This window comes from Scyliorhinus torazame, chromosome 7 (assembly GCF_047496885.1).
Source record: "Scyliorhinus torazame isolate Kashiwa2021f chromosome 7, sScyTor2.1, whole genome shotgun sequence".
Taxonomy (NCBI): domain Eukaryota; kingdom Metazoa; phylum Chordata; class Chondrichthyes; order Carcharhiniformes; family Scyliorhinidae; genus Scyliorhinus; species Scyliorhinus torazame.
Window position 1 is genome coordinate 277,325,922 of NC_092713.1, and position 20,395 is coordinate 277,346,316.

Consider the following 20,395-nt stretch of genomic DNA (forward strand, 5'->3'; position numbering starts at 1 on the left):
CTCACAGACTTGCTGCATACTATTTCTGTCTGTTCAACAGCTACCCTATCCTCTGATTCCCATCCCCCTGCCAAACTAGTTTAAACCCTCCCAAAGAGCTCTAGCAAACCTCCCACCCAGGATATTGGTGCCCCTCCAGTTTAGGTGCAATCCGTCCTTCATGTACAGGTTTCACCTTCCCCAGAAGATATCCCAATGATCCACATATCTAAAGCCTTCCCTCCTGCACCAGCCCTGTAGCCACGTGTTCAGCTGCACTCGCTCTCTGTTCCTTGCCTCACTTCCACATGGTGCCGGTAGCAATCCTGAGATCACTACTCTGCTTGTCCTGCTTTTTAGCTTCTAACCTAACTCCCTCACTTTTTAGATCCTCATCCCTTTTCTTAGCTGTGTCGTTGGTGCCTATGTGCACCACGACTTCTGGTTGCTCCCCCTCCCCCTTAAGAATCCTGTAGACTCGACCCGAGACATCCCTGGCCCTGGCACCCGGGAGGCAACATACCTTCCAGGAGTCTCGTTCGCGACCACAGAATCTCCTATCCGTTCCCCTAACCATTGAGTCTCCTATCCCTATTGCTTTTTTATTCTCCCCCTTCCTTCTGAGCCACAGAGCCAGGCTCAGTGCCAGAGACCTGGCCGCTATGGCCTTCCCCCGGTAGGTCATACCCCCCCAACAGCATCCAAAGCGGTATACTTGTTTTGAAGGGGAATGGCCACGAGGGACCCCTGCACTGTCTGCCCGTTGGTTTTCCTTCCCCTGACTGTAACCCAGCCACTCTTGCCCTGCACCTTGGGTGTGGCTACCTTTCTGTAACTTCTCTCTATCACCCCCTCTGCCTTCCGGATGATCCGAAGTTCATCCAGCTCCAGTTCCCTAACACAGTCTCTGAGGAGCTGGAGTTGGATGCACTTCCCGAAGGTATAGTCAGCGGGGACACCAGTGGTATCCCTCACCACCCATATCCTACAGGAGGAGCATGCAACTGCCCTAGCCACAATTCCCTCTGATCAGAACTCCCGAAGAGATTTAAAGAGAAAAACAAAAAAAGAAAAGATTAAACACCCATTCGATCCTTAAAAATATACATATCTATACTGCTACTACACTCCCAAGTGAACCCTCTAAAATTGGTGATTCTGCAAAATGATACAAAGATAGATTGCTGCCCCCAAAAAACAAAACAAACACAAAAATAAAATCTCCTCGCGCTCTTTCACTGTGTCCCCGCCGCTCTCCTCGCGCTATTTCAGTGTCCCCGCCGCTCTCCTCGCGCTCTTTCACTGTGTCCCCGCTGCTCTCCTTGCGCTCTTTCACTGTGTCCCCGCCGCTCTCCTCGCGCTCTTTCACTGTGTCCCCGCCGCCCTCCTCGCGCTATTTCAGTGTCCCCGCCGCTCTCCTCGCGCTCTTTCACTGTGTCCCCGCTGCTCTCCTTGCGCTCTTTCACTGTGTCCCCGCCGCTCTCCTCGCGCTCTTTCCGTGTCCCCGCCGCTCTCCTCGCGCTCTTACAGTGTCCCCGCGGCTCTCCTCGTGCTCTTTCCGTGTCCCCGCCGCTCTCCTCGCGCTCTTACACTGTGTCCCCGCCGCTCTCCTCGCGCTCTTTCACGAGTCCCCGCCGCTCTCCTTGCGCTCTTTCCGTGTCCCCGCCGCTCTCCTCGCGCTCTTTCACTGTGTCCCCGCCGCTCTCCTCGCGCTCTTTACCTGTGTCCCCGCGGCTCTCCTCGCGCTCTTTCACTGTGGCCCCGCCACTCTCCTCACATTGTTTCCCTGTGTCCCCGCCGCTCTTTCACTGTGTCCCCGCCGCTCTCCTCGCGCTCTTTCACTGTGTCCCCGCCGCCATCCTCGCGCTCTTTCACTGTGTCCCCGCCACTCTCCTCGCGCTCTTTCACTGTGTCCCCGCCGCTCTCCTCGCGCTCTTTCCGTGTCCCCGCCGCTCTCCTCGCGCTCTTACACTGTGTCCCCGCCGCTCTCCTCGCGCTCTTTCACGAGTCCCCGCCACTCTCCTTGCGCTCTTTCCGTGTCCCCGCCGCTCTCCTCGCGCTCTTTCACTGTGTCCCCGCCGCTCTCCTCGCGCTCTTTACCTGTGTCCCCGCGGCTCTCCTCGCGCTCTTTCACTGTGTCCCCGCCGCTCTCCACGCGCTCGTTCACTGTGGCCCCGCCACTCTCCTCACATTGTTTCCCTGTGTCCCCGCCGCTCTTTCACTGTGTCCCCGCCGCTCTCCTCGCGCTCTTTCACTGTGTCCCCGCCGCCATCCTCGCGCTCTTTCACTGTGTCCCCGCCGCTCTCCTCACGCACTTTCACGGAGTCCCCGCCACTCTCCTCGCGCTCTTTCACTGTGGCCCCGCCACTCTCCTCGCGCTCTTTCACTGTGTCCCCGCCGCTCTCCTTGCGCTCTTTCACTGTGTGCCCGCTGCTCTCCTCGCGCTCTTTCACTGTGTCCCCGCCGCTCTCCTTGCGCTCTTTCAAAGTGTCCCCGCTGCTCTCCTTGCGCTCTTTCACTGTGGCCCCGCCGCTCTCCTTGCGCTCTTTCAAAGTGTCCCCGCCGCTCTTTCAATGTGTCCCCGCCGCTCTCCTCGCGCTCTTTCACTGTGGCCCCGCCGCTCTCCTCGCGCTCTTTCACTGTGTCCCCGCCGCTCTCCTCGCGCTCTTTCAATGTGTCCCCGCTGCTCTCCTTGCGCTCTTTCACTGTGTCCCCGCCGCTCTCCTCGCGCTCTTTCACTGTGTCCCCGCCGCCCTCCTCGCGCTATTTCAGTGTCCCCGCCGCTCTCCTCGCGCTCTTTCACTGTGTCCCCGCTGCTCTCCTTGCGCTCTTTCACTGTGTCCCCGCCGCTCTCCTCGCGCTCTTTCCGTGTCCCCGCCGCTCTCCTCGCGCTCTTACAGTGTCCCCGCGGCTCTCCTCGTGCTCTTTCCGTGTCCCCGCCGCTCTCCTCGCGCTCTTACACTGTGTCCCCGCCGCTCTCCTCGCGCTCTTTCACGAGTCCCCGCCGCTCTCCTTGCGCTCTTTCCGTGTCCCCGCCGCTCTCCTCGCGCTCTTTCACTGTGTCCCCGCCGCTCTCCTCGCGCTCTTTACCTGTGTCCCCGCGGCTCTCCTCGCGCTCTTTCACTGTGTCCCCGCCGCTCTCCTCGCGCTCGTTCACTGTGGCCCCGCCACTCTCCTCACATTGTTTCCCTGTGTCCCCGCCGCTCTTTCACTGTGTCCCCGCCGCTCTCCTCGCGCTCTTTCACTGTGTCCCCGCCGCCATCCTCGCGCTCTTTCACTGTGTCCCCGCCACTCTCCTCGCGCTCTTTCACTGTGTCCCCGCCGCTCTCCTCGCGCTCTTTCCGTGTCCCCGCCGCTCTCCTCGCGCTCTTACACTGTGTCCCCGCCGCTCTCCTCGCGCTCTTTCACGAGTCCCCGCCACTCTCCTTGCGCTCTTTCCGTGTCCCCGCCGCTCTCCTCGCGCTCTTTCACTGTGTCCCCGCCGCTCTCCTCGCGCTCTTTACCTGTGTCCCCGCGGCTCTCCTCGCGCTCTTTCACTGTGTCCCCGCCGCTCTCCACGCGCTCGTTCACTGTGGCCCCGCCACTCTCCTCACATTGTTTCCCTGTGTCCCCGCCGCTCTTTCACTGTGTCCCCGCCGCTCTCCTCGCGCTCTTTCACTGTGTCCCCGCCGCCATCCTCGCGCTCTTTCACTGTGTCCCCGCCGCTCTCCTCACGCACTTTCACGGAGTCCCCGCCACTCTCCTCGCGCTCTTTCACTGTGGCCCCGCCACTCTCCTCGCGCTCTTTCACTGTGTCCCCGCCGCTCTCCTTGCGCTCTTTCACTGTGTGCCCGTTGCTCTCCTCGCGCTCTTTCACTGTGTCCCCGCCGCTCTCCTTGCGCTCTTTCAAAGTGTCCCCGCTGCTCTCCTTGCGCTCTTTCACTGTGGCCCCGCCGCTCTCCTTGCGCTCTTTCAAAGTGTCCCCGCCGCTCTCCTCGCGCTCTTTCAATGTGTCCCCGCCGCTCTCCTCGCGCTCTTTCACTGTGGCCCCGCCGCTCTCCTCGCGCTCTTTCACTGTGTCCCCGCCGCTCTCCTTGCGCTCTTTCAATGTGTCCCCGCCGCTCTCCTCGCGTTCTTTCACTGTGTCCCCGCCGCTCTCCTTGCGCTCTTTCAATGTGTCCCCGCCGCTCTCCTCGCGCTCTTTCACTGTGGCCCCGCCGCTCTCCTTGCGCTCTTTCACTGTGTCCCCGCCGCTCTCCTTGCGCTCTTTCAATGTGTCCCCGCCGCTCTCCTCGTGCTCTTTCACTGTGTGCCCGCCGCTCTCCTTGCGCTCTTTCCTATTTAAGTTGCAAGTTGCAAAATAACTAGCCAGAATAAATCATGGTTTGCACATTGAGCATTGTAACTTCCCCGACAATAGTGTCACATAATGTGAGGAAAATAATTAATGGGCATTCGGTTTCATTCTGGGAGGAAAGAAAAAACAATTACCCCAGTGTGTTTTATTCCAGGCACCACCCATCTCTATGATTGATGCATTTATCCTATTGACCTACATAAAATGCACATATTTTGCCAACTAAATCATTCACAATCTAGTTTTTGCTTGAAGAGAGTAAACTATTCAAATCGGGAAAAACAAGTGTACAGGAGTACAAGAGCATAGGCAGGCAGACCGTCTAGACTGGGAGTGTGTAAAGAGGTGTGTAATATAGTTCAGACATTTTGATCACAATTGATTTGGATTCAGAAATTAAATGAAAGCTGACAAATGGTTAGATGCAGTTAAAGGTACAGCTGAATCTAAAAAGGCAATCCAGGAATAAGGTTGGAAGGAGAGTTATAGAGGGGCTCAGGGAACAAGTTCTGGGGAGCCAGGCCTAAATTGCTGAAAAACTCTAACACCAATGATGGGCCAAAACAAAGGGGAGGGATACAAATAATTTAGAATCAGTAGAACAAAGATGATACCATTGAGATTGAAAAGTTAAAATTGAGTGAACCCATGAAATGATTTTAAAATAGGGATTATAACCCATATTAAGGGGCAGGGAATCAAAAAAAGGTCAATCATGATGACATGGATAAAAAGGAAGGCTAACAAAAATAATTCTGAAATAAATAGAATCAGGAGCTGACAAAAGCATAGATGAAACTTTCAGGGGCCGAGTACCAAGGTGGTTATGGAATCAAGCAATATGGAGGAGACCGAAACAAGAGGCTGGATTCTCCAATAATGGGGCCATGTCCCCACGCCAGCGTCAGGATGCTGGGGCGAAATTCTCCTACCCGCCCCGCCACATTTCTGCGCCGACCGGCCGGCGGGAGTCTCCGTAACACCGGCCGGTCAATGGGGTTTCCCATTGTGGGGCACCCCCACGCCGTCGGGAAACCCCCGAGCGCCGGCAGAACGGAGACTCCCGCCGGCGGAGAATGACGCCCCTGGTGTTTCACTCTGGACTTTCCTTAATATTGTCCAGAGTGATTCTCCTACCTGCAGAGGGCTAGCAGGGCCCCGGAATGCTTCTCGCAGCCCTGGCTGCGGATACGGGGCCCCGCACTTACGGTCAGGAATCTGTGCATGCGCACGGCAGCGGCCCCGTGCTAATGGCGGACTCGCACCGCGGACTTGGATGGAATAAGTAGGTCTCTCCGAGATCGCGCGCGCACGCGGATCGGTGCCACCCGATCGTTTGCCTGGCAGTACATGAGGCCTCCCCTTGTGAAGGATCCCCCGACCCCCACCAAGGCGGCTGTGGACTGAGTTTGCAGCCACTATCCGAGGTTCCCGATGGCTGATACGAGGTTAGAACCACGCCATCGGGAGCTCAGCCAGTTATCCTTGGTGAATCGCGGGGGGGGGGGGGGGGGGGGGCCCTGTCAATGGCCCCCTACCCACGCCGAGTATACTGCTCGCGTGCAATTCGCGAGCGATTCTCCGGGGACCAGAGAATCGCGGGAGTGGCTCCAGGCACAATTCCCACGCGAATGCCCATTCTCCGCCCCCGCGCCGAACGCGATTTTGGCGTGGAGGCTCGGAGAATCCCGCCCAAGGAGCCTTGCAGATGCAAAGTATGTGGGATTTGAAATTGAGGCCAGTGTTGAGTTGGTTTTAACCAGAGTGAGCAACGAGCAAAGGGAATGAAATCATAGATATCAATGGTTTGGACGGGCAGCACGGTGGCACAGTGGGTTAGCACTGCTGCCTCACGGCGCCAAGGTCCCAGGTTCAATCCCGGCTCTGGGTCACTGTCCGTGTGGAGTTTACACATTCTCCCCATGTTTGCGTGGGTTTCGCCTCAACAACCCAATGCAGGCTAGGTGGATTGGCCACGCTAAATTGTCCCTTTATTGAAAGAAATTAATTGGGTAGTCTAAATTTATAAAAACAAAAAACAATCAATGGTTTGGACCTTGCATTAGACAGAGAGTGAATATCTCATTCTTCTCAGCATGCAGCTAAAAGGATTTGCGACTATCCACAATTTTATATTGGACAAGTAGTTCAATCAAAATGGTTGTAGCATTGAGAAATTAGAGTTGAATGACTCTTGCCAGTGTATATGTGGGGCCATTTTGCCCCTGATCCCATCATAAGATAATGTGAGACGGGGAGTAATAGGATGGTTTCTGAGAAGGCTCAAGGAGCCCTGTTCAATTAAGGTTAGGCTTCCAAATGGACCAATAGGAGGACCTCCAGCACTGAGGTTAATAGCTCCACCATTGGAGAGGGGCACTGCTGGTGTACATGGAGAAAAAAAGGGCACCTCAAGACAGAAATGCCCCTGAGGAGTTGTTTTATTAAAAAATGAATAAGGCCATAGATGTCAGGCTGTCATCATGGACAGCCAGCGACCACAGCTGATTCCCCCCTGCTGTGGCATATACGAGGAGATCTTTGTGGAATATCTGAAAGATGGTTTTCCTGCAAGAATGGAAAGAGATAACATTGCTAGAGTTACTGACATTTGTCTAGCTATTGAGTGAAATTGTAGACGGGAAGTTCTGGAACCGGTGATAGAGCAAGAGGTGCAGAAGGAAGACAACATGACCTTGCCTAGAAATGCTGCAAGAACTTAGAATACAGGAAGGGTTGAATACATCATGATCACAGTGACAGGAGTGGTTACTCTTGACCAGATCAAGAATAATCTCAGCACTGACATTAAGGAAGCTGCATTGCACATTTGAACAGTGAGCTGAGGAAGGTTGAGTAAGGGTTGGGGGGAATTCAAGAGGGGGTGGGATGAGCATGGGTTTGTTTTGTTTCTTTATTATAGCAAATGGTGATGACAAATTTTGAAGGAGAAAAGTAATCAATTACAATTTCAAGTATATAGTTTGCAAATTCACTAATTTGTGTTATAAGCAACTGAAATAGCTTTGGATTACTTTTTTAGCAAATTTGTAAATTAGAGCAAGACAGTTAGTCTCACTCTAATGAGCAGATTCTCAAGCTATCGGAGGCTTTTGGATTCATCCTCTTTGCCTTGGATACCTCAAGCGAGCTCCGTACAGCACTGGTCCCCACAAGCGGGGACCAGATGGAACGGCACTCGTGGGGGTCTCCGGGGAATTTGGGGCCCCCAGCTGCATGACCTTTGGGTAGGGTAGTGCCCTGGCACTGTTAGCCTGGCACCATGGCATGGCCATTGTCAGGATGCCAAGCTGGCATTTTTTGTGAACAGTGATCAGGCTGAGGGTGCCCTGTGTTGGTGTTGGGGGGTGAGGACCCTTCTATAGTGTATACAGGCTGGAAGAGGTTAGGGATCGCTTCAGGGCCTCGGAGATCGGGACGCCATTTAAAAATGGCATCCCGATCTATTGCTACACTGGCGAGTTCCAGCGAGCGGTACTCCTCATTGTACAAAACACGGCTATATGCGACCTCAGCCGTGCGTTCCCTGCTGAGGCACCTTATATAACGCGTAGCTATGTGCTTCTGCGAGCACCAGGAGACATGTGGTTAAATGCGCTTGCTTTGGGACTTGGTTCCCATTTAGTTTAATCGAGCCCGAAGTGTGGGTGAATAACCGCTGTGGTTCACACCAAAAAAGCCGGCACGAATTACCCGGTCAGCCTCGCCCAATTTGACTCTAATATGCAGATTTGCCAAAACGTTATCCCGCCCACCCATGGTTTCAAAAACAATCTTTTTACTCAATCTTTGCTTTTCCTTTTTGAGCCAACTTTCTAGTTTCATATGTAAAACAATGTACTAATTAAAAGCTAAAATATAAAATTAAAATGCTTGATAAGAGACCACTTAGAAGCCTTACGCCAGGATCGTCCATTTTCCGCCGCTACGATCGGGAATCCCAATCGGGTGGAGAATGGAGCATCGGCTGAAATTGACGCCGGGCGGCAGACCCGTCCCCAGTGTCCGCTCCCGGGTTTCTGCCTCTAATGGGCTACTAGGCCCACGGGAACATACAAAGTGCTGTCTCCTGTATATCGGAATGCATCATGTTTCCACATGATCTGGTCTCCAATAACAGCATGAATATATATACCATTAGACTATAAACTAACAACTTAACGTACCTGATTAATGTGAAATAAAATCAGTTATGCCATATCGCTCAACTAAAATTGGTACTTAAGACAGTCAATCACTTCTACAATAACAAATTTCTATCATAGAAAGGATCGCTAATTCAGCTCAGCTCCCGGGTTTCAGACTGACGACTGACTAAAGTACATCATGCACTGAGGCTCTAGACAAATGTATGTCTTAATTAAATTAAGACAACAGCCAGTTGGGCTTTTTTATTATAAATGGCAGATACTTATACAGACAAAGTTCAAAATCACTTCACAACCTTTCTGTCTGTAACCAATGAAAGTATCGAGTTGACCAAATTAGAACAAACTGAAATATCTTGATTAATCAGAAACGGCTGGTATAAAGGTAGAGCAAATCATTAAAAAAGCTAATAGAATGTTATCATTTATTGTGCGGGAAATTGATTTCAAAAGTACACTTCAGTTGTACAAGGCCCTGGTGAGACCACATCTGGAGTATTGTGTACAGCATTGATCTCCTTATTTAAGGAAAGATGTAAAGGAGTTCAGATAAGGTTCGCTAGATGAGGAGAGGCTGGAGAGGTTAGGTTTATATCCACTGGACTTTAGAGACTAAAAGGCAACTTGATCAAAACCTTTAAGATCCTGAGCGGTATTGACAGGGTGGATGTGGAGAGGAAATTTCCTCTTGTTGGAGAATCTAGAACTAGGGGGTCATGGTTTAAAAATAAGCGGTGGCTCACTTAAGATGGTGATGAAGAGAACTTATTTTCTTTCATAGGGTTGTGAGAGTCGGCAACTCTCTTCCTCAAAAGACAGTGGAGCAAAGTCTTTGGATGGTTTTAGGGCAGAGCAGGTTAGATTTTTAATTAACAAGGGGGTGAAAGGTTATCGGGGGTGTCATGATATGCAAACATGCAACCAAGGAACACTCAGAATAGGACACAACCAATGGGCAGTCAGGACACCCAGAGGTGGCATCACCACAAGGGTGCATGACATAAACACTATGGGGGGCGATCCTCCGAGCCCCGCGCCGGGCCGGAGAATCGCCGCAACCGCGCCACGATGCCCCGACACCGGCATGCGATTCTCCGAGGTGCGGTGAATCGGCTCCATTTGCGCCGTCGCAGCTGGCGTGGCACCGGCCGCGGGCCGCTGGAATCAGCGGGGCATCTGATTCTTCGGTCGTGATGGGCCGAACGGCCGTGCGGATACGACAGAGTTCCGCCAGCGGCGTTCTCCCCGGGTCGCTGCTGGCGGGAACTCTGCGCGAATGGTCGGGGGGTGGCCTGTCGGGGGGGGGGGGCAATGGTGCTCCGTCCCCGGGGGGGGTCCTCCGATGGGGTCTGGCCCGCAATCGGGGCCCACCAATCGGCGGGCTGGCCTTTCCCCCCCGGGCCTACTTTCCTGCGCTCCAGCACCATGCTGGTGTTCACGACGGCGCGAACACTTGGGCTCCATTTGGGAGAATCGCCCCCTATAAAAGGGGTGAGGCACTCACACCCTGCCTCTTTCCACAGACAGACATATAGAGAGTTAGACAGGGTTGATCAGCAGCATCACACCCCAGCACATGGCTTAGAGCAAGCTGGTACAGTTAGACTGAGTTACTGCAGTTAGATTAGCAGAGAGTCGAACTCATTTGAGAATTGTGTTAATAGTTCAATAAACACGTTGAACTCATTTCAGAGTCTGGAGCATCCTTTAGTTAAGATTGCATCAGGTAACCTGTGTTATCCGAAGCAGCATAACACAACAGGGGGTAGGCAAGAATGCGGGGTCGAAATTACAATCAGACCAGCCATGAGCCTATTGAATGGCAGAGCAGGTTTTTGAGGGGCCGAGCGAGTGGCCTACTCCTGCCCCTAATTCGTATGTTTGAATGTAATTGATTGATTTTAATCATTTTTGAGATGATGCAAGGCAGCTTCAATTCCAAGTGTGATGACAACAATCAAATTAGAAGCTACGAATGTCAATGCCTATCAAGGCCCAGCCTGGTCATGGTGTATGAAATTAGTCAGATCGTCACGTATTCTGGACACAACTTTCAGAGATTGTGAGCAGTGACTGATCTTTACTCTGTACACGTGTGTCTGGTTCAACAGGAATGAGTCTGATAATTTAATAGACAAAAATGTTTCATTTTTGAATTAGATCACATGCTTCTGTAATAGCAGTGACTGAAAAATGTAACACGCTAAACCAACAGCATATTTAAAAGGCAAACATCTACCCGAAAAGGACTTCATTTCAATGCCTGCCTTTCTTTTGCAAACTACTCAAGTCAAAAAGTGGCTTTCTAACTATTTGAAATGTTATCATATGTAAACTGGGCATGCAGTGGATTAATTTAGTTTCTGTAATTGCTGAACTATTGAAGGAAGGGTACAGGAGACGCAGTAAGTATTCAGGCATCAATGCCCAATAACGTATGGTATCTGTCAAAATCCTAATCTTTTTGTTTACATCAAGGAAATAGCGTCAACACAATATGTATCTCTTGGCATAAATTATAGCTCTGGTTCTGGCAAGAGATCCAAACTCCACATATGTCAACACAAACTTAGTGCATCTCAAGTTGCCATTTGAAAGGTCTACAAACATTCAAAGCTGACATTGCATCAAGAGATCTTGTGACTCGTCAATGACACAGTTTCTAGTTTAGTGTTTTTTTTAAGTACTGAGCTGATTTGATATTTATGATTTCTCTATTAATTTAACTGTAAATAAATCAAACCACTTCCTTTTAACTTAAAGACAATGTTTTATGTGATTTCCACCGAAGAACATGCTACAATTGAGGGAGTTGATTGTTAATCCCATTTATGGCATGCAAATGGGCAGAGACTTTGGTTAAGCAACTTGTTCTCCTTTTGAAAACTGCCTTCAGCTATAAATGCCAGACAAAAGCCCAAACAGTAACAATGTATTGCTCAGCAAAGCACTTTGCTAAAGTGGCTGTCGGAACATATAACTGTCAATACAGTCAAGGAAATGTTGTACTATAATGAGCATAATTACCTGAAGAATTGCAGAACTAGTTTAATTCCACAGCGGAGTTTGTACTCCACTTGTAACTGCCCACCAAGTGGTTTTATACTCTGATTTGCTGCTTCTGTAGAAATTCCTCAGCAGCAGACCCTCCCTCAGCTGGTCAGGTGAAGTTGTGGGACTGTATTTTATTTTCTTACCATGGTAAATCTGTAAATGATGTTTCGCAAATGTTCTTGAAAATGCAAACAATTCCCATTTATCAGCCCCATCAAGGAGTTGTATTTCACTTTACGTAGACCGGTCATTATTTCTGTAACAATGGGCGGGGGCTTCATCGTATTTGTTTCAATTCCAACAATTACCGATCCGTAAAACAGTGCATCAAACTATTATGACTTACGTGCCATGTAACCCTATCGTATCCAGGTAGAAACCAGCAGGCTATTCCAAGTAGGTTATAGTTTTATGCAGATCATTATCAAGACTGATAATTAACTTTTCAATTATGCCTCCCTAATCACCATTTAAGACACCTCAAAAAATAAACAGGACTAAATGAGTACCCACACATACTTCCCAGTTCGAGAACTTCTAAAATAAACCCCAAATTAAAATTTATTTTGTCTCTTTACAAAAATGGGTTACTTCACACATACACAAGCACCCAATTTTGCACAGAAGATAAATATTTAAGACACTTAAATATATATACTACACCCATGAAGGAGTACTGATTTACATACAATAAACCACACATATGTGCATTTAAAAGTTAAGAGTGTACACCACCCAGGCCAGCAACCACTGACAGGTAGACACTGTTGATGATAATGAGTGCACCAAGGTTGGGGGCTCCTGATTTTGAGAAGTGACTGAACCCAACTGTGTAAAACCATTGGGCTAACAGGTGGATATTCAGTCATCAGCACAGGTTTCTGGCTGCAAGGTAATTCTAAAACCAATTTGCCAGGGAATTGGATTAACATCAGCATTAATACATTCATTAACAAGGCAGGTTTCAGCTTCAACTGTGCAGCTTTATTCAGCTCCTGCATATTCTCAGGCTTTGTAACCTTTCCGAGTCAGTACATCTGATAAGACTTTCATCAGTCAAAATACCCTGAAAAAAATAATCAATGATGAGACAGATGCACAAGAATCCAATAATCCTTTCATATGTGCTTTAACGAAAGGAACCCTGATGGTATTATTCACCTTGTGTCAGACACCACGAAACGGCACAATTATTCTGGAGGCTCCAAAGCTTCTGCTGATTTTGCAAGGATTTAAAGAACAAAGAACAAAGAACAAAGAAATGTACAGCACAGGAACAGGCCCTTCGGCCCTCCAAGCCCGTGCCGACCATACTGCCCGACTAAACTACAATCTTCTACACTTCCTGGGTCCGTATCCTTCTATTCCCATCCTATTCATATATTTGTCAAGATGCCCCTTAAATGTCCCTATCGTCCCTGCCTCCACTACCTCCTCCGGTAGTGAGTTCCAGGCACCCACTACCCTCTGCGTAAAAAACTTGCCTCGTACATCTACTCTAAACTTTGCCCCTCTCACCTTAAACCTATGCCCCCTAGTAATTGACCCCTCTACCCTGGGGAAAAGCCTCTGACTATCCACTCTGTCTATGCCCCTCATAATTTTGTATACCTCTATCAGGTCGCCCCTCAACCTCCTTCGTTCCAGTGAGAACAAACCGAGTTTATTCAATCGCTCCTCATAGCTTATGCCCTCCATACCAGGCAACATTCTGGTAAATCTCTTCTGCACCCTCTCTAAAGCCTCCACATCCTTCTGGTAGTGTGGCGACCAGAATTGAACACTATACTCCAAGTGTGGCCTAACTAAGGTTCTATACAGCTGCAACATGACTTGCCAATTCTTATACTCAATGCCCCGGCCAATGAAGGCAAGCATGCCGTATGCCTTCTTGACTACCTTCTCCACCTGTGTAGCCCCTTTCAGTGATCTGTGGACCTGTACTCCTAGATCTCTTTGACTTTCAATACTCTTGAGGGTTCTACCCTCAAGAGTACTCTTGAGGATTTGATTCAAATGATTTGTTTTGAACTGCTTGGACTTGTAAAGGTTAACATTACACCCTTTTTCCACCCATTGCATTTCTATTACATTAATCGCCTTTTTAAAATAAACATCAATTTCTGTTACATAAATGTCCTTGCATCATAGAACTAATCAGAACAGTTATGTTTTTGCCATCTAAATTAGTCACTGTAGCAGCATTGCCATTTGAACAAATTCACAGTTGCAAAACAGGCTGCATATTGATGAACACAGTTTAACTTTAATTTACCCTTCATTTATCATCACATCACTAAAGCACACTTGTGGGGCAATATGCAAATACTTTTTTAAAAATGTTGTTTGGTGGTTGCAAACAGACATTGGGAAGAAAACTCTGCCACATTCGAGCTCGGCCCTCATTTAGATGCCAGTGAGGTGAAGATTCCAGATCAGAGGTGGGATTCTCCGCAAACGGCGCGATGTCCGCTACCCAGCGCCAAAAACGGCGCGGATCAGTCCGGCATCGGGCCGCCCCAAAAGGTGCGGAATTCCGCACCTTTAGGGGCCAAGCCCTCACCTTGAGGGGCTAGGCCCATGCCGGAGCGGTTTCTGCTCCGCCGGCTGGAGGGAAAAGCCTTTGGCACCACGCCAGCCGACGCCGAAGGGACTTCGCCGGGCGACGCATGCGCGGGATCGTCAGCGGCCGCTCACGGCATCCCCACGCATGCGCAGGGGAGGGGGCCTCTTCTGCCTCCGCCATAGTGAAGACCATGGCGAAGGCGGAAGAAAAAAAGTGCCCCCAAGGCACAGGTCCGCCGGCCAATCGGTGGGCCCCGATCGCATGCCAGGCCACCGTGGGGCACCCTCCCGGGGCCAGATCGCCCCGCGCCCCCCCCAGGACCCCGGAGCCTGCCCGCGCCACCTTGTCACGCTGTTCAAAAGGAGGTCTAATCCACACCGGCTGGTGAGGGTTGACAGTGGCTGGACTTCGGCCCATCGCCGGCTGGAGAATCGCCGGGGGTGGGCCCGCCAACCGGCACGATTCCCGCCGACCGGGTCGAAGAATCGCCGGCGGCTGGCGTGAATCCCGCCCCCGCCGTGTACCGAATTCTCCGCCACCAGAGAATCGGCGGGGGTGGTAATCGCGCCGCGCCGGTCAGAGGGCTCCCACTGGCGATTCTCCGGCCCCAATGGGCCGAAGTCCCGCCGCTGTCAACCCTCGCCAGCCGGCGTGGATTGAACCACCTACCGTACCGGCGGGAGCAGACGGCGCGGGCGGGCTCCGGGGTCCTGGGGGGTGCCCCCACGATGGCCTGGCCTGCGATCGGGGCCCACCGATCGGCAGGCAGGTCTGTGCCGTGGGGGCACTCTTTTTCTTCCGCCTTCGCCATGGTCTCCACTATGGCGGAGGCGGAAGAGGCCCCCTCCATTGCGCATGCGCGGGGATGCCGTGAGCGTCCGCTGACGCTCCCCCGCATGCGTCGCCCGGCGAAGTCCTTTCGGCGCCGGCTGGCGTGGTGCCAAAGGCCTTTCCCGCCAGCTGGCGGGGCGGAAATCACTCCGGCGCGGGCCTAGCCCCTCAAGGTAAGGGCTTGGCCCCTAAAGGTGCGGAAAATTCCGCACCTTTGGGGCGGCCCGACGCCGGAGTGGTTCCCGCCACTCCATTACGCCGGATTCCCCCGCCCCGCCGGGTAGGGGAGAATCCCGGCCCAGATGCTTCAGAGCAGCTTACCTGTTGTGGGAGGGAGAGAGGAAGGGCAAACTGGCCACTCACATTCTAAGCTAGCCATCAGGTCATTGGTCTTGTGCTTAAGGTATGCCCGATGGGGGACTTCAAATGAGCGGGGTTTTTTTGTGAGCTCTGGAGAACCACATCAGATTCTCCTGGCTCCACCAAAAAAGCCAGTTCAAAGCTTTTTCAGGACCGCTGCTAATGCCACACAATGCTCGGTAGCACCACAGTACACACTTCGCTGATTGGCATCTGAAACATAAAAGTCAAGATCTGGCAACTGCAGAAGGGTTTTATGGTCCCCTCTGGTGGCAGGGTGGCACAGTGGTTATAGCACTGCTGCCTCACAGTGTCAGGGACCCAGGTACAATTCCAGCTCGGGTGACTCTCTGTGTGAAGTTTGCACTTTCTCCCCCTGTCTCCGCGGGTTTCCGCCGGGTGCTCCGGTTTCTTCCCATAGTCCAAAGATGTGCAGGTTAGATGGATTGGCCATGATAAATTGCCCCTTGGTATCCAAAACCGTTAGATGGGGTTACGGGGATAGGTTGGAGTGTGGATCTAGGTACGGTGCTCTTTCCAAGGGTCGGTGCAGACTCGGTGGGCCGAATGGCCTCCTTCTGCATTTTAGAGATTCTGTAATTCTGTACATTTGCAGGCGGGCAAGCATGCAAAATTCCGTGGGCGTCATTTCCAATGCCTACTTGCTCATCCTTGACTTGGCCACAAATTAACGGGCCGAGAGCAAGGCCTCAGGGATATGGGAGTGGGGGCAGGTGAGATCAGGATATTGAACCTGATGATCAGCCATGATCAGAATGAATGGGGGAGCAGGCTCGAAGGGCTGAATGGCCTCCACCTGCTCCTATTAACTATGTATGTTTCCATATAAAAGAAGAGCCATCTGTCTCCCCTTTTCTCTCTTTGTCTTATGAAATTGCTGAGTACCCAGTAGTGAAGGATCTAGCCTTCTTGCACGTCCTCCAAGTAGCTGACAGTAGGGTACATGCACACCATAGACAGTAGGGTAAATTCAGTAAAACTGAAGCCGTAACAAGGAGTCACTTGGGACTGAGATAGTGTCTTTACACTATCCTGATAATTCATCATCCTACACACCCTTTGAGTGCTGCATCCTGCTGGCTAAACATCATAAGAACATTAAAGAAGTATTGGTAAACTTTTCAGTAATGTCCATATACAAACATTGGGCAAAATTCTCCGTTATCGGCGCGATGTCCGCCGACCGGCGCCAAAATCGGCGCAAATCAGTCCGGCATCGCGCCGCCCCAAAGGTGCGGAATCCTCCACATCTTGGGGGGCCGAGCCCCAACCTTGAGGGGCTAGGCCCGCGCCGGACTGATTTCCGCCCCGCCAGCTGGCGGGAAAGGCCTTTGGTGCCCCACCAGCTGGCGCGGAAATGACATTGCCGGACGGCGCATGCGCGGGAGCGATAGTGGCCGCTTACGGCATCCCCACGCATGCGCAGTGGAGGGGGTCTCTTCCGCCTCCGTCATGGTGGAGACCATGGCAAAGGCGGAAGGAAAAGAGTGCCCCCACGGCACAGGCACGCCCGCGGATCGGTGGGCCCCGATCGCGGGCCAGGCCACCGTGGGGGCACCCCCCGGGGCCAGATCGCCCTGCACCCCCCACAGGACCCCAGAGCCCGCCCGCGCCGCCTTGTCCCGCCGGTAAGAGAGGTGGTTTAATCCACGCCGGCAGGACAGGCATTCCAGCAGCGGGACTTCGGCCCATTCGGGCCGGAGAATCACTGGGCGGGGGTGGGGGGGGAGGGGCCCGCCAACAGGCGCGGCGCGATTCCCGCCCCCGCCGAATCTCCGGTGCCGGAGAATTCAGCAACCGGCGGGGGCGGGATTCATGCCAGCCCCCGCCGATTCTCCCATCCGGCGGGGGGTCGGAGAATCTCGCCCACTGTTTCCAGCAAGGATCAGAGAATAGTGATCTGAAACTAAACAGGTATTCAGAGTCAGAGAGCCATTAACAGCATAGAAGGAGGCCATTTGACATATCAAGGAGCAATCCAGCCCGTTTGTTGCACTGCTTTATCCTCATAGTCCTGCAACTTTATTTCCTTCAAGCGCCCATCCAATTTCTTTTTGAAATCATTGATTATGTTTGCTTCCAGCACCCTCGTAAGCAATGAGTTCCAAGTCATTGCCGCTTTCTGCATTAAAAAGGTGCCTTGACCCTCCTTGCCAAAACACTTAAATCTGTGTCCCCTAGTCCTTGTGCCATCAGCTTTTCCTCAGCTGGGGGAACAGTTTTTCCTCATCCACCTTATCCAACCGTATCATAATTTTGTACACCTTTTACCAAATCTCCCCTCAATCTCTTTGCTCCAAAGAGAACATTGGCTACTTCAACCTAAATTTAAAGTCCCCTATCTCTGGTACAATTCGGGTACTTCTCCTCTGCGTCTCCTCAAGAACCAAGGATGGTGGCCATAGCTGGATGCAGTACACCAGTTGTGCCTAACACCAGAGCTGTCTCAATGTTCAGGACAACTTCCCTGCTTTTGTATTCAATTCCGCAATTTATGAAGTACAGAATAACATATGCTTTCCCAATGACTCAATGGGTGGTTCTGCCAGCCACATTGTGCCCCAATGGGAGCGCGATGTGGCTGGTAGATCCTGGGTGAAGCCTTCCACGGGATTCCCGACAGCCACGACCCCTCACGGGATCTACACAACTCCCGCGAGGCTGCGGGATCAGGAGCCCACCCACAGTTGGCGGGGCCAAGTCGCACTCATGTAAATAGGCCTTAAACCTACTTAAGGTCTACTTATCTGGTATTTCACAGTCTTCCAGTATCTACTAGCCTCCCGAGGGAGGCCACAGCTGTGTGCCATTCAGTACTGGTCCACACAAATGTGGACCCAGCGGAACGACATGCAGGGGTCTCCCAGGACATCGGTGCACCCTGGATGGCCAGGGATAGTGCACGGTGGGCCCAGGTAGCACTGCCAAACTGGCAGGAGCAGTACCAGGGTGGGCCCAGGTAGCACTGCCAAACTGGCAGGAGCAGTGCCAGGGTGGCAGTGCAAGGGTGCCCTGATGGCACTGCCATGGGTCAGGACATGAGGGGGGCCATGCCATTGAAAGGAGATTCGAGGTGGGTATGAAGGGTGGAGGGGTGCAGGGCAGGCAAGTAGGGGCCTCTGGGAAGTTGTGGGAGTGATGGGTGAAGGTCCTGGAGGGGTTGCCTGTAAGGGGCCTTGGACTGCAGAGGCGGCCGACAGCGAGATTTACTAGTCCTGCCGTTGTGAACAGCCGGTAAATCCCGCCCATAGTGTCGTTAGATAGCGGTGGGGAACTCGCCGGCAGAGCGCGGGAAACTCCAAGCAATACCCGCCACAAATTACACTTAGAAACCTTTCCGTTAAATCGTGCCCAACATGTCCTGCAACCTTCAAAGATTTATCGACATTCATCTCCAGGTCCCTCTGTTCCTGTCCCTGAATTGTGTCATTGAGTCTATGTTGCCTCTCCCTATCCCTTCTGTCAAAATACATCACTTCACATTTCTCTGTGTTAAATTTTGTCTGTCACTTCTGCATCCATTCTGCTAGCCTACGCCTTGTTGTAGTGAAGTCTTACAGTTTGCCACTCCTCCAAGTTTGGTGTCATCAGCAAATTTTGAAATTTTACACTGCTTTATATAAATGACTTGGATATTAGAATACATAGAAAAATAGTCCCAGCACAGACCCTTGGGAAACTCCACCATCTACAGGTCTGAAATATAACCATTTGTCATGACTTGCTGTTTTCTGTTCTTCAGACAAATTTTTTAATGGAAGTTGACACAAATCCTCCTATTCCACGAGCATTGTTCACCAGTCTTTTAGTGGTACATTGACAAGAGGTCACTTAGCTGCTTATGTGTGGGGAGCACCGAGGCAGCAGAGGGAGCAGCGAGAGCACCGAGGACCTGACCTGGGTGAGGCCAGAGAGCATGGGGCTTACAGAAAAGGCCCAGAGCAGTGAGCAGAAAGAGCAATGAGAGGAACGGGAGTGACGAGGGAGCAATGAACACTGGGGACCCTATCTGGGCAAGGCCAGATAGTGCAGGGTCCACATAAAAGGTCCAGAAAGAGCAGTGTGAGGAGCGCGGAGGGAGCAGAGAGAGCAAAGGAATTCCCAAATACCGGCTGTTCCCAGAGAGTTACATCACACTTCAAAAATGGCGTCACTGACAGGCAGGCAGATGGCTGGTGGACAATAGGTCTTTGTTAATCCCTGTCCTACAGCAGAGCCTAGTCTTCAGTCTATTCTGATTTCCATGCCATTGGGCCAAGACCACACTCCACTGGGGCCGTGTGGTGGTTGGTGTGCAAACCACCCCATGTTAAACAAACACATGCACAGGCATCTACCACCCCAACCCCATCCCATCCATCCAAATGAGTTTCGGGACCTGGAATGTCAGGACCCTTATGAACAATCCCAACAGCACCAGACCCAAATATCGCACCACAATCATAGCCCAGGAATTCCGACACTACAACATTGGTATCGCCGTGCTGAGCGAGGCGCGACTGGCAGGAGAAGCTTAAAGAACAAGGTGGCAGGTACACCTTCCTTTGGAAAGGCAAACCAAAAGAAGAATGTTGTCGCTGCGGGGTCAGCTTCGCCCCAAAAAACAAACCGGTTGGACATCTTAATGGATCTCCCTTCAGGGTATGTGAGCACCTCATGACCTGACAGCGCACCCTGGCCTGGAGGCAGCAAATCACATCCGTACAACAGACAACCCTGATGGACCGTCAGGGAAGAAGATGGTATTTTGTCAAACATTTTCTTAAAATCCATACAGAAAACAATAATTTCCCATTAACCTTCTGTTACTTCATCAAAAAATTCAATTTAGATTAATCAAGCACAATCTACCTCTTACAAATCCGTGCTGGCTCTGCTTGATTAACTCAAACCTCGCCAAGTGCCTCTTGAGTTTTTTCCCTCATCATTATTCCTCTATCCTCACCAAGCACTGATGTTGGATTAACTGGTCCATAGTTGTTAGGATTGTCCTGATACCCTGTCTTGGGTAAGAGTGTCACATATGCCACTCTCCAATTCTCTGGCAACCTCCCTGTATCGCGAGACCATTGAAAGATG

At 51.5% G+C, this 20,395-nt stretch overlaps 1 protein-coding gene across 2 annotated transcripts in view; it reads right to left on the reverse strand.

Moving 5' to 3' along the window:
• atp10b (ATPase phospholipid transporting 10B) overlaps positions 1-20,395 on the reverse strand; it is a 511,821-nt gene that overhangs the window by 317,019 nt on the left and 174,407 nt on the right. The window lies entirely within an intron of this gene.